The following is a 9,539-nucleotide window of genomic DNA, read 5'->3' as shown; positions in this document are numbered from 1 at the left end:
GATGTCGATATAAATACATTACAGGCATATGCGTAAGGGCTGTGGGGCTGAGGAGGGGGGGATGAGTAAAGGGGGCAAGTCAGGGTGATGCAGAAGGGAGTGGGAGAAGAGGAAAGGAGGGCTCAGTCGGGGAAGGCCTCTTGGAGGAGATGGGCCTTCAGTTAGATTTTGAAGAGGGGGAGAGTCACTGTCTGTCAGATAATTGCCTGTAGCTCGCTTATCACCATATTCAGAACATCGAAAGGGCAGGGATCAGGCCCTCGCAGTGAATTTGTGGCATCGCAGTCATTCAGCCTGAGATTTAGTTGGTGTTATCTTTGCAATGTCCTCTGGCCTTATTAATTAATAGTCTCTTGTCAGAGACTGAATCAGGCCCCATCATTTCTCATGCACACTCTAATTGCTTCTGAAGTATTAACTTGAGGCGAGAGAAAGGGGAGGGAATAGAAACGTTTTACCTTTCACCATTTAAAAAAGTCACAAGTGAAGCAATCCCGTGGGGGTAAATTAGAGGTACGTATGTACGGAAGGTGAGGGTGGGGGAAGGGAAGGCATTTCTCAAAGGGAAGGGGCTAATGTTTTCTACACTTTTTAAAATCCATCATAACCTAATGAGTAAACTTTAGAGGAAAAAACAGGCCATCTGGAGCTACAATAAATCTGACAAGCTGGAGCAATCTCAGAATTGAAGAGAGAACTTCATTATATTAGGAAAAATGACTTCGTAATTAACTCATGAGAAAAACCTTGTGATTCATTCACCCTAATGGAGTTTGAGAGTTCAATCTTCTTCATCAGTGTCATCAAATCATTGTCCCTCACAAATTATACTTCATTCCTTGCTCTGTAGCTTAGGAGTGCACGATAGATTAATTGGATATTTAAATCCACTGAAGAGAAGTTTAATGAGGAACTCTACGTTTTTGACACGCACGAAACTTAGCCAGTTAACAAAGGGCCTTCGGAAAGCTCTGCTGAGGTAAATAACAACTGGCGCTTCGGAGATTTGGCACAGAATTTTAGGGAAACTTTTTTCTAAAGAGGTAAACATGCAACTGTATTTAGGAAATTCAGGATTGGATGGGAAAGAAACAGTTTGCCTTCTTTCATTTATTAAAAGAGAGTTTCATTGGTGATAATGACCATTTGGTCAACTTGGAAAGTGTTAGTAACTCTATCGTTGAAATAGCTGTTAAAAAACAGGACATATTTTTCCAGGGTCAAATTCTGTTTTCTGGTATATTGAATTGCCTCCAGGTATTCTGTGGCTAAACAAAGGGATATAAACCTAGTTCCCTCAACTGGTGGGAAATCAGCTCAAACCATCCTTCATAACTACAGAAGTGACCTCCCTCAATCAGTCAACCAATCAATTGCATTTATTGAGCACTTACTCTGAGCAGAGCTCTATACTAAGCTCTCCGGTGAGTACAATTAAGTCAGTACACAAGATGCCTGCCCTCAAGAAGTTTACCACCTAGCCCAGGGGAAGACGGACACTAAAATGAACTGCAGGAGAGGAAAAAATAAAGTGTAAATAAGGCAACCATCAAGCATGAACACTGGGTTATGGCGTTAGTATTACTCTGTTAGCTAGTCAGCCTGGAAATTCCAATGTTACAATTTCTCTGGATTTATTTTTCTGTGGCCACTTAAGTAATAGTGAAGTATTTAGATAAAGGGTGGTGTTGGTGTTTCTCAAAATAATAAATCTGGCTTTAGGATGAAAGCCCTCGGGTGGCAGAGTGTAGAATCTGATGAGAAAAGGTGGAGATGTTAGCCTAGAGTGAAGCTGATTACCTAGTCCTTATCCGGGGATGAGAATAGGAAGTTTCAAATCCTGTCAAATAATAATAATAATGTTGGTATTTGTTAAGCACTTACTATGTGCAGAGCACTGTACTAAACTCTGGGGTAGATTTACAGGGTAATCAGGTTGTCCCATGTGAGGCTCACAGTCTTAATCCCTATTTTACAGATGAGGGAACTGAGGCACTGAGAAGTGAAGTGACTTGCCCACAGTCACACAGCTGACAAGTGGTAGAGCTGGGATTCGAACCCGTGACCTCTGGCTCCCAAGCCCGGGCTCTTTCCACTGATCTATGCTGCTTCAAGTCAAGAGAGTAAGTCAAAAAGATTTACTCACCTGAAAAGTCACTTGACCTTCTGCATCGCACTGACTTGCTCCCTTTGCTCTTCCCCTATCTTCTAGCCCCACGACACTTTCGTATATATCTGTAATTTTATTTATTTGTATTGATGTCTGTTTATTTGTATTGATGTCTGTCTCCCCGCCTTTAGACTGTGAGTTCATTGTGGGCAGGGTTGTGCACTATTTATTGTTGTACTGTACTTTCCCAAGCACTTAGTACAGTGATCTGCATACAGGAAGCGCTTAATAAATATGATGGAATGAATGAATGGATGAAGGAAGGAAAGGTTCTGGAATAGCATCGATGATATTAAATTGGGTGGAGTTTGTAGGACAAGAAGCAGCATTGATTAGTGGATAGAGCACGGGCCTGGGAGTCAGAAGGTCCTGGGTTCTAGTCCCCGCTCTGTCACTTGCCTGCTGGGTGACCTTGGTCAAGTCACTTAACTTCTCTGTGCCTCATTTACTTCATCTGTAAAATGGGGACTAACACTGCAAGCTCCATGCGGGGCATGAACTGTGTCTGACTGATTCCCTTGTATCTAGCCCAGCGCTTAGAGAGGAGCAGCATGGCGCAGTGGAAAGAGCACGGGCTTTGGAGTCAGGGCTCATGAGTTCGAATCCCAGCTCTGCCACTTGTCAGCTGTGTGACTGTGGGCAAGTCACTTAACTTCTCTGTGCCTCAGTTCCCTCATCTGTAAAATGGGGATTAAGACTGTGAGCCCCACATGGGACAACCTGATTCCCCTGTGTTTACCCCAGCACTTAGAACAGTGCTCTGCACATAGTAAGCGCTTAACAAATACCAACATTATTATTATTAACAGTGCCTGACATATAGTAAAAGCTTAACAAATACCATTAAAAAAATTAGAAAAGTAGTCCTTCAGACATGGGATGAAGTTCAGCAGAAACGAAATGAAAAAATATCTGTCTTGTCTTATGCTGTTGAGTAGTTTTTGCCAAATATTAGATGGCAAAATAAATTAAATTTAATTCACTGTGGTAGGGAAAGAGATAGAGCAGGTAAGATAAAGAATCATTATTGAGTAAACAATTCTTTAGCTACTAGACTGATCACAAGAACAAAAAGCTAGGATCATCATCTTATTTTGAAAAGGAAGGAACAAGGCTGTCGTGGGTGACGGTCCTGGCAATTTTCCTTGGTGGGGGTTTGTTTTAGAAAGGTCTGTCTCTAACCTGGAAGTCTGGATCCAGACAGGATGGTGGAAAAAAGACAAGAGTAGGAGATGACCTTTTTGAATGACTCCTTTTGCCTTGAGAGTGTACCGATCCATTACACCTCTCAGATTTTTTATGCCACTCCTCATCAGTCATCATGAACAGAGTGGATTCTGCAGGCTTCCAAGTAGGTCGGCGGGATTACATTCATTAAATGCATACCAGCCCCAAACACAGAACTCCTCCAGGAATTTCAATATCCAAGAGAAATGCTTTTCGGAAATATCCCATGAACATCCTACCTGGAAAACTTGAAGCAGGTCGGTTGATTCGATCGTCCTAATGAGGTCGAATATATACGAAGTCCGGTGGCTAAAGAACCGAGTGTAGAATTCAGATGAGACCATCTCTGACTCTGGCTGTTCTCTCCTAGTGTCCTTGGCAACACTCCAGATCATTTCCACATGTTAATTTATCCTTCTGTTAAATGGGGGCATGGGGCGATTTGGGGTGAAGAGCAGAAAGTTGGTGTTGCCCTACACCCTTTCTCTCCCACAAAGGTGTAATATTAGAATAAATCCACCACTCTTTATAAAGGACTTTGAGAATTTGGGGTCACAGAGAGGAGGAGAAATGAGGTGGGGACAAGGAGGAGAATATGTGGGAATGGCATTAAAACAGAGAGCAGATGTAATTCTGGGATTTCCGGGTCCCCAAAGCAAATCACTTCCCCTTTTTGCTATTTATCGCAGACATAGTAAACCCTGGAAATGCACGTAAATGATATTAGTCCGGTCTCTCAGGAGCAAAGCACTGACTGGTCTTGTGTACTGCTGGAAAACCTAGTAGCTAGGTGTCCGTGGGAAAACCTGCATATGGCTCCTCACAGGATCTGTACAGCTTTGGATCTGCTGACGGCTCCATTTTCTGACTCATTTCCATGTCATGGGGCATGGCCCAGATGTGCTCACAAGGACACCCACCTACTGGGATTTTTCCAGCATCCCGGTGAACCAATCCGGCCCAACTGGCACATTCCAATGCCTTAAATATGGCAGACAGTAAATGGAATTCAAGGACTAGCCCTAGGGAAAGCAACATCAAGTTTCAGTGTGGCATAACTGGCTGAGGGCGACAACAGACTAGAAGAGTCGAATGGTCGAAGGGCATTTTTGGCTTAGAGGATAGAGCACGGGCCTGGGAGTTAGACGGACCTGGGTTCTAAATCCCGCTCTGCCGCTTGTCTGCTGTGTGTGACCTTGGACACGACATTTCACTTCTCTGGGCCTCAGTTACCTCATCTGTCAACTGGGGATTAAGGCTGTGAGCCCCATGTGGGACAGGGACTGTGTCTAACCCAATTTGCTTGTATCGATCGCAGTGCCTGGCCCACAGTAAGTGCTTAACAAGTGCCACTGATATTAAGAGGGAAAAGGAGAGAAACCTAGACTGTAAACTCGTCCTCTAAGCTGTAAGCTCACTGTGGGCAGGGGATGTGTCGATTATATTGTTACATTGTACGCTCCCACTCTTAGGACAGTGCTTTCTCTGCACACAGTAAGTGCCCAGTAATACAATTGATTGATTGGTTGATAAACAGGCCTCCCTTCTTGCAAACCTAGTCATGAATCCCACTTCTTCCCCCTACAAAAAAGGATACCCCTTTAAGAATCCCAGAGCCATTGGCTGTTTCTCATAAAAATGTGAATAAAGCTTTAGAAGGTCAGGTCAATGGTCCACCAAGCCCAATATTTTGTCATCATAATGACTTGGTGGACACACACTGTACCCTAACAACTCATTACGGACCTCTTGAACCTACTGACATTTTCCGCCACCATGCTTTCTTTAGTAACGATTTCCATATGCTCCACACCTGCTGCCTAAAAATGGCTCCTTAAAACTACCTCAGCTTCAGTGATATTTACTGAAGGATTACTATATGCAGAGCGTTATACTAATCACTTGGGAAAGCACAGTTTAATAGAGTGGGTAGAGGTGACCCTGTCCACAGGGAGCTTATAGTCTAGAAGGGGAGACACACATTAAAATAAATTACAGATAAGAGAAAATGGAAGAGTGTAAGGATATGCGCACGAGAGATACGGGTGGAAATAAAGAACAAATTCTTTTCCTCTCTGTCTGTCTTTTTTTTTTTGCCCTGCCCATTCTCTCTGATCCAATCAGGCCAATATAGTTATGGAAAGAAGTAGCATAGCCTAATGGATAGAGCACAAGTTTGGGAATCAGAACCATCAGAACCACAGTAATAATGATGGTATTTAAGTGCTTACTATGTGCCAAGCACTGTTCTAAGCATCAGGGTGCATATAAAGGAATCAGGTAGTCCCACTTGGGACTCATAGCCTTAATCCCCATTTTACTCATGAGGTAACTGAGGCACAGAGAAGTTAAGTGGCTTGCCCAAAGCCACCCAGCAGACTAGTGGTGGAGTCGGGATTAGAACTCATGTCCTCTGACTCCCAAGCCCGTGCTCTTGCCCTTAAGCCACCCTGCAGGGCTTCTAATATGACTCTGCCACTTGTCTACTCTGTGACCTGGGGTGAGTCACTTCACTTCTCTGTGTCTCAGTTACCTCATCTGTAAAATGGGGAGTCAGCTGGACAGACAAGGTGCCCTCTGTGTATCACCTACTACTAGTCCGGAGACGCAGCAAGTTTTAATAGAATACTAACAATAAAAGAAGGGATGAAAGAAACCCTGGACACTTGGGATCAAATCCAAGGTAGTGGAAACTTTAAAGACCTCTATTTGAAACCAGTTTTGAGTATAGTTTCAAGTTAAAACACACGTTCTCAACACAATTACTGGACATTTCCCAGACTGATTTCCAATGGACTACTTTTTTTTTTTATGGTTTCTGTTTGTTGCCGTTGTGTTATGCTGTCAAGTCGTGCCCGACCCGTAGCGAGGCCATGGACACAGCTCTCCCAAAATGCCCCTCTTCCATCTGCAATTTTCTGGTAGTGGATCCATAGACTTTTCATGGTAAAAATACGGAAGCGGCTTACCTTGCCTCCTTGCGTGCAGTAAAGGAGTCTCCCCCCTCGACTCTCTCCCACGCCTCTGCTGCCCAGCACAGGAGAGTTTTGACTTATAGCAGATTGCCTGCCACCCAGTAACCACTGGCCAAGCTAGGAATGGAATGGACAGGCCTCTGCTTTATTCTCCCTCCCATAGCCGAGTCTGGTAGAATACTGAAAAAACTATCCAGGTGTGACCCTGAGAGGGTTGGTCTTTGTTAGGAGCTCACTATGTGCCAGGCACTATCCTAACTGCTGGGGCTCATACAAGCTAATTAGGTTGGACAAAGTCCCTGTCCCACTTAGGGCTCACAGTCGTAATCCCCATTTTGCAGATGAAGTAACCGAGATACAGTGACAGGAAGTGACTTGCCCAAGGTCATGCAGCAGGTAAGTGGCAGAGCCGGGATTAGAACCTGGGTCTTTCTGATTCCCAGGTCCGTGCTCTAACCACTAGACTATGCTGCTTCAGTGCTAGGCCTACTCATTTTGGGCCACTAAACTCAGAAGGAGAGGGATAGTGACAAAGGGAGAGGAAAAATGCATAGCCCACAGTAAATCATACTCAAGCAACCCCTGAAAGAGCACCACGCTTAACAAGGTTTACAAACAGAAGGAAATTATTATTTTAAAGGGAACTAGGTTGATTTAATTCCTTATCTGGACCTAACAACAGATGTTGCTAACATTACGGAATAGTTGGCCAAGATTTAATGGAATTTTCCCTCCATTTTCTGGGGTAGATGAAAAAAACTATCCCCATGAGAACAAGGAGCTCAAAGGAGAATAAGTAAGCGTGAGCTGGTAAGAGAAGAGTTAATGAGTTAGTAAAGGCAGTGAGGCTAAGGATCTTTATTTAACATAATCACTATTTTTCCTAATTAACTTTCTCAATTGATTTATGGTTTGATTTTGCAGCGACCTTTAAATTGTTCTAGAAAGACCTGATATCTATGTCTGGTTCAAGGATAACATTGTTGATAAATTATCGTCAGGTTAGGAAAACAAAACAAAAACATTTACTCAGGTCCTGCAGCTCCTCTCTTGTGAGCTGAACTTTGAGGAAAACTCAAATGATTCCTGATGCCTGTATTCACAAAAGAGAATGGACAGAGGATGATCTTTGTATCCTCCCTCTTTAAACTTTGATCCGTGGAAAAATGGACCCACTCTCAGGTGTCACGTGGGAGTCATTTTCTGACAAAGAAATCTTTAGGGAATGAAAAGTTCACTAGATATTTATTCCTACTGTAGAGAGGACAGGATTTTTTTTTTTTTTTGGGTGTGTGTGTGTGTGTGAAGTGCATGGGGTGGAGATGAAAAGCCATGATTTTACAAGCATTTTTACTCCATTGAAAAAAGTAGGAATAAGTGAATCCTTTTTTTCTTTTGCCCCACTGTGCTTGCAGTATATATATGTGTACTCACACACACATATGTATATACATACACACATGTATATAGACATACACACATATGTGCACACACACACACAGAAGTGCACGGCTCAGTGGCAAGAGCATGGGCTTGGTAGTCAGGGGTCGTGGGTTCTAATCCCCGCTCTGCCACTTGTCTGCTGTACAGCCTTGGGCAAGTCACTTAACTTCGCTGTGCCTCAGTTCCCTCATCTGTAAAATGGGGGCTAAGACTGTGAGCCCCATGTGGGACCACCTGATTACCTTGCATTTACCCCAGCACTTAGAACAGTGCTTGGCATAAAGTAAGCGCTTAACAAATACCATCATTATTATAATCATAATGTATATACACACACATATATATACATATATACATATAGTGGAAAGAGTACAGGCTTGGGAGACAGGGGTCATGGGTTCTAATCACGGATCTGCCACTTGTATGCTGTATGACCTGGGGCGTCACTTAACTTCTCTGTGCCTCAGTTCCCTCATCTGTAAAATGGGGGCTAAGACTGTGAGCCCCATGTGGGACAACCTGATTGCCCTGTGTCTACCTCAGTGCTTAGAACAGAGCTCGGCACATAGTAAGCGCTTAACAACTACCATTATTATTATTATTTACCCTGTTTAATCAATTAAGAATCAGTGGTATTCACTGAGCATTTACTGTGCACAGAGCACTGTATTAAGCACTTAGGAGAGTACACTAGGATCAAGTTGGTAGACAAGATCTTTGCCACAGCTGAGAGGAGGCCTTCTAGACTGCAAGCATCTTGTGGGCGAAGTCCTTAAGGATTATAAACCTAAGTGCACGGGAGGCACAGAAGGGAGGAGAAATAGAGGAAGTCTTGCTTTCCTGAGCAAATCCAACCTTAAATTCGTTGGTTCAGTTGGATTCCTGATGATTTCCCAGTGTAGAATCTGGTCATGGCATGTGTTCCTTCCACTAGAAATCACCCTGCTGCTCCGAAAGGGCCAAGGGTTTATCCCTGCCGTCATGGTCAGTGCCTGGAAATTGGCGATCGGTGGTCCACTTATCATGCTCTTGGGTATCCAGTATCCAGGACGAATGAAACCAGTCAAGCCGACGGGATTTCCTGTCCGTTTGCAACTCGACTAAGAACAGTTGGATGAAGGCTGAGCAGTGGGAGGGAGGGAGAGTCTCAATTGCGATGCAGTGGGAATCGGCGTAGGGAAACAGCACAGAGTGGGTGTGAGTTATTTAACGTTGATATTTGGTGCCTCCCTTCCCATCTGGATTTCATCATCTCTGCATGGAAGAATGGCATCGGCGGGAAGGGCGAAAGGGGAAGGATCCGCTTGTTCAACCTTTTGAGAGCACGTTGATAGCATTCGTGTCTCCTGACAGCGGGGAAGCAGATTTGGCCTTTCCCTTTCCGAAATGGGGTTATGGTCTCAGTAATTTGAGAAGATGCCAAAGTCACCAGGAGGGTCCACAAAGCACACAGAAACCAGACTTGCCACATCACAGTCCCTTAAAAGCAGAAGCTCTCTGGCTTATCCTTGCTGCATTCCCAGAAAGGTCAAGACCCTACCTGCTGTGGGCAGGGATTGTCTCTCTTTATTGCTGAATTGTATTCTCCAGGTGCTTAGTACAGTGCTCTGCACACAGTAAGCACTCAATAAATACGACTGAATGAATGAATGAATGGATAGACTAATGATTGGTGAAACCAGTGCAGCCACAATGTTGGTTTAAGAGTAAAGTTTATGACAAGA

This window comes from Ornithorhynchus anatinus, chromosome 1, assembly GCF_004115215.2.
Source record: "Ornithorhynchus anatinus isolate Pmale09 chromosome 1, mOrnAna1.pri.v4, whole genome shotgun sequence".
Classification (NCBI taxonomy): domain Eukaryota; kingdom Metazoa; phylum Chordata; class Mammalia; order Monotremata; family Ornithorhynchidae; genus Ornithorhynchus; species Ornithorhynchus anatinus.
Note: the sequence above shows the minus strand (reverse complement) of the source record.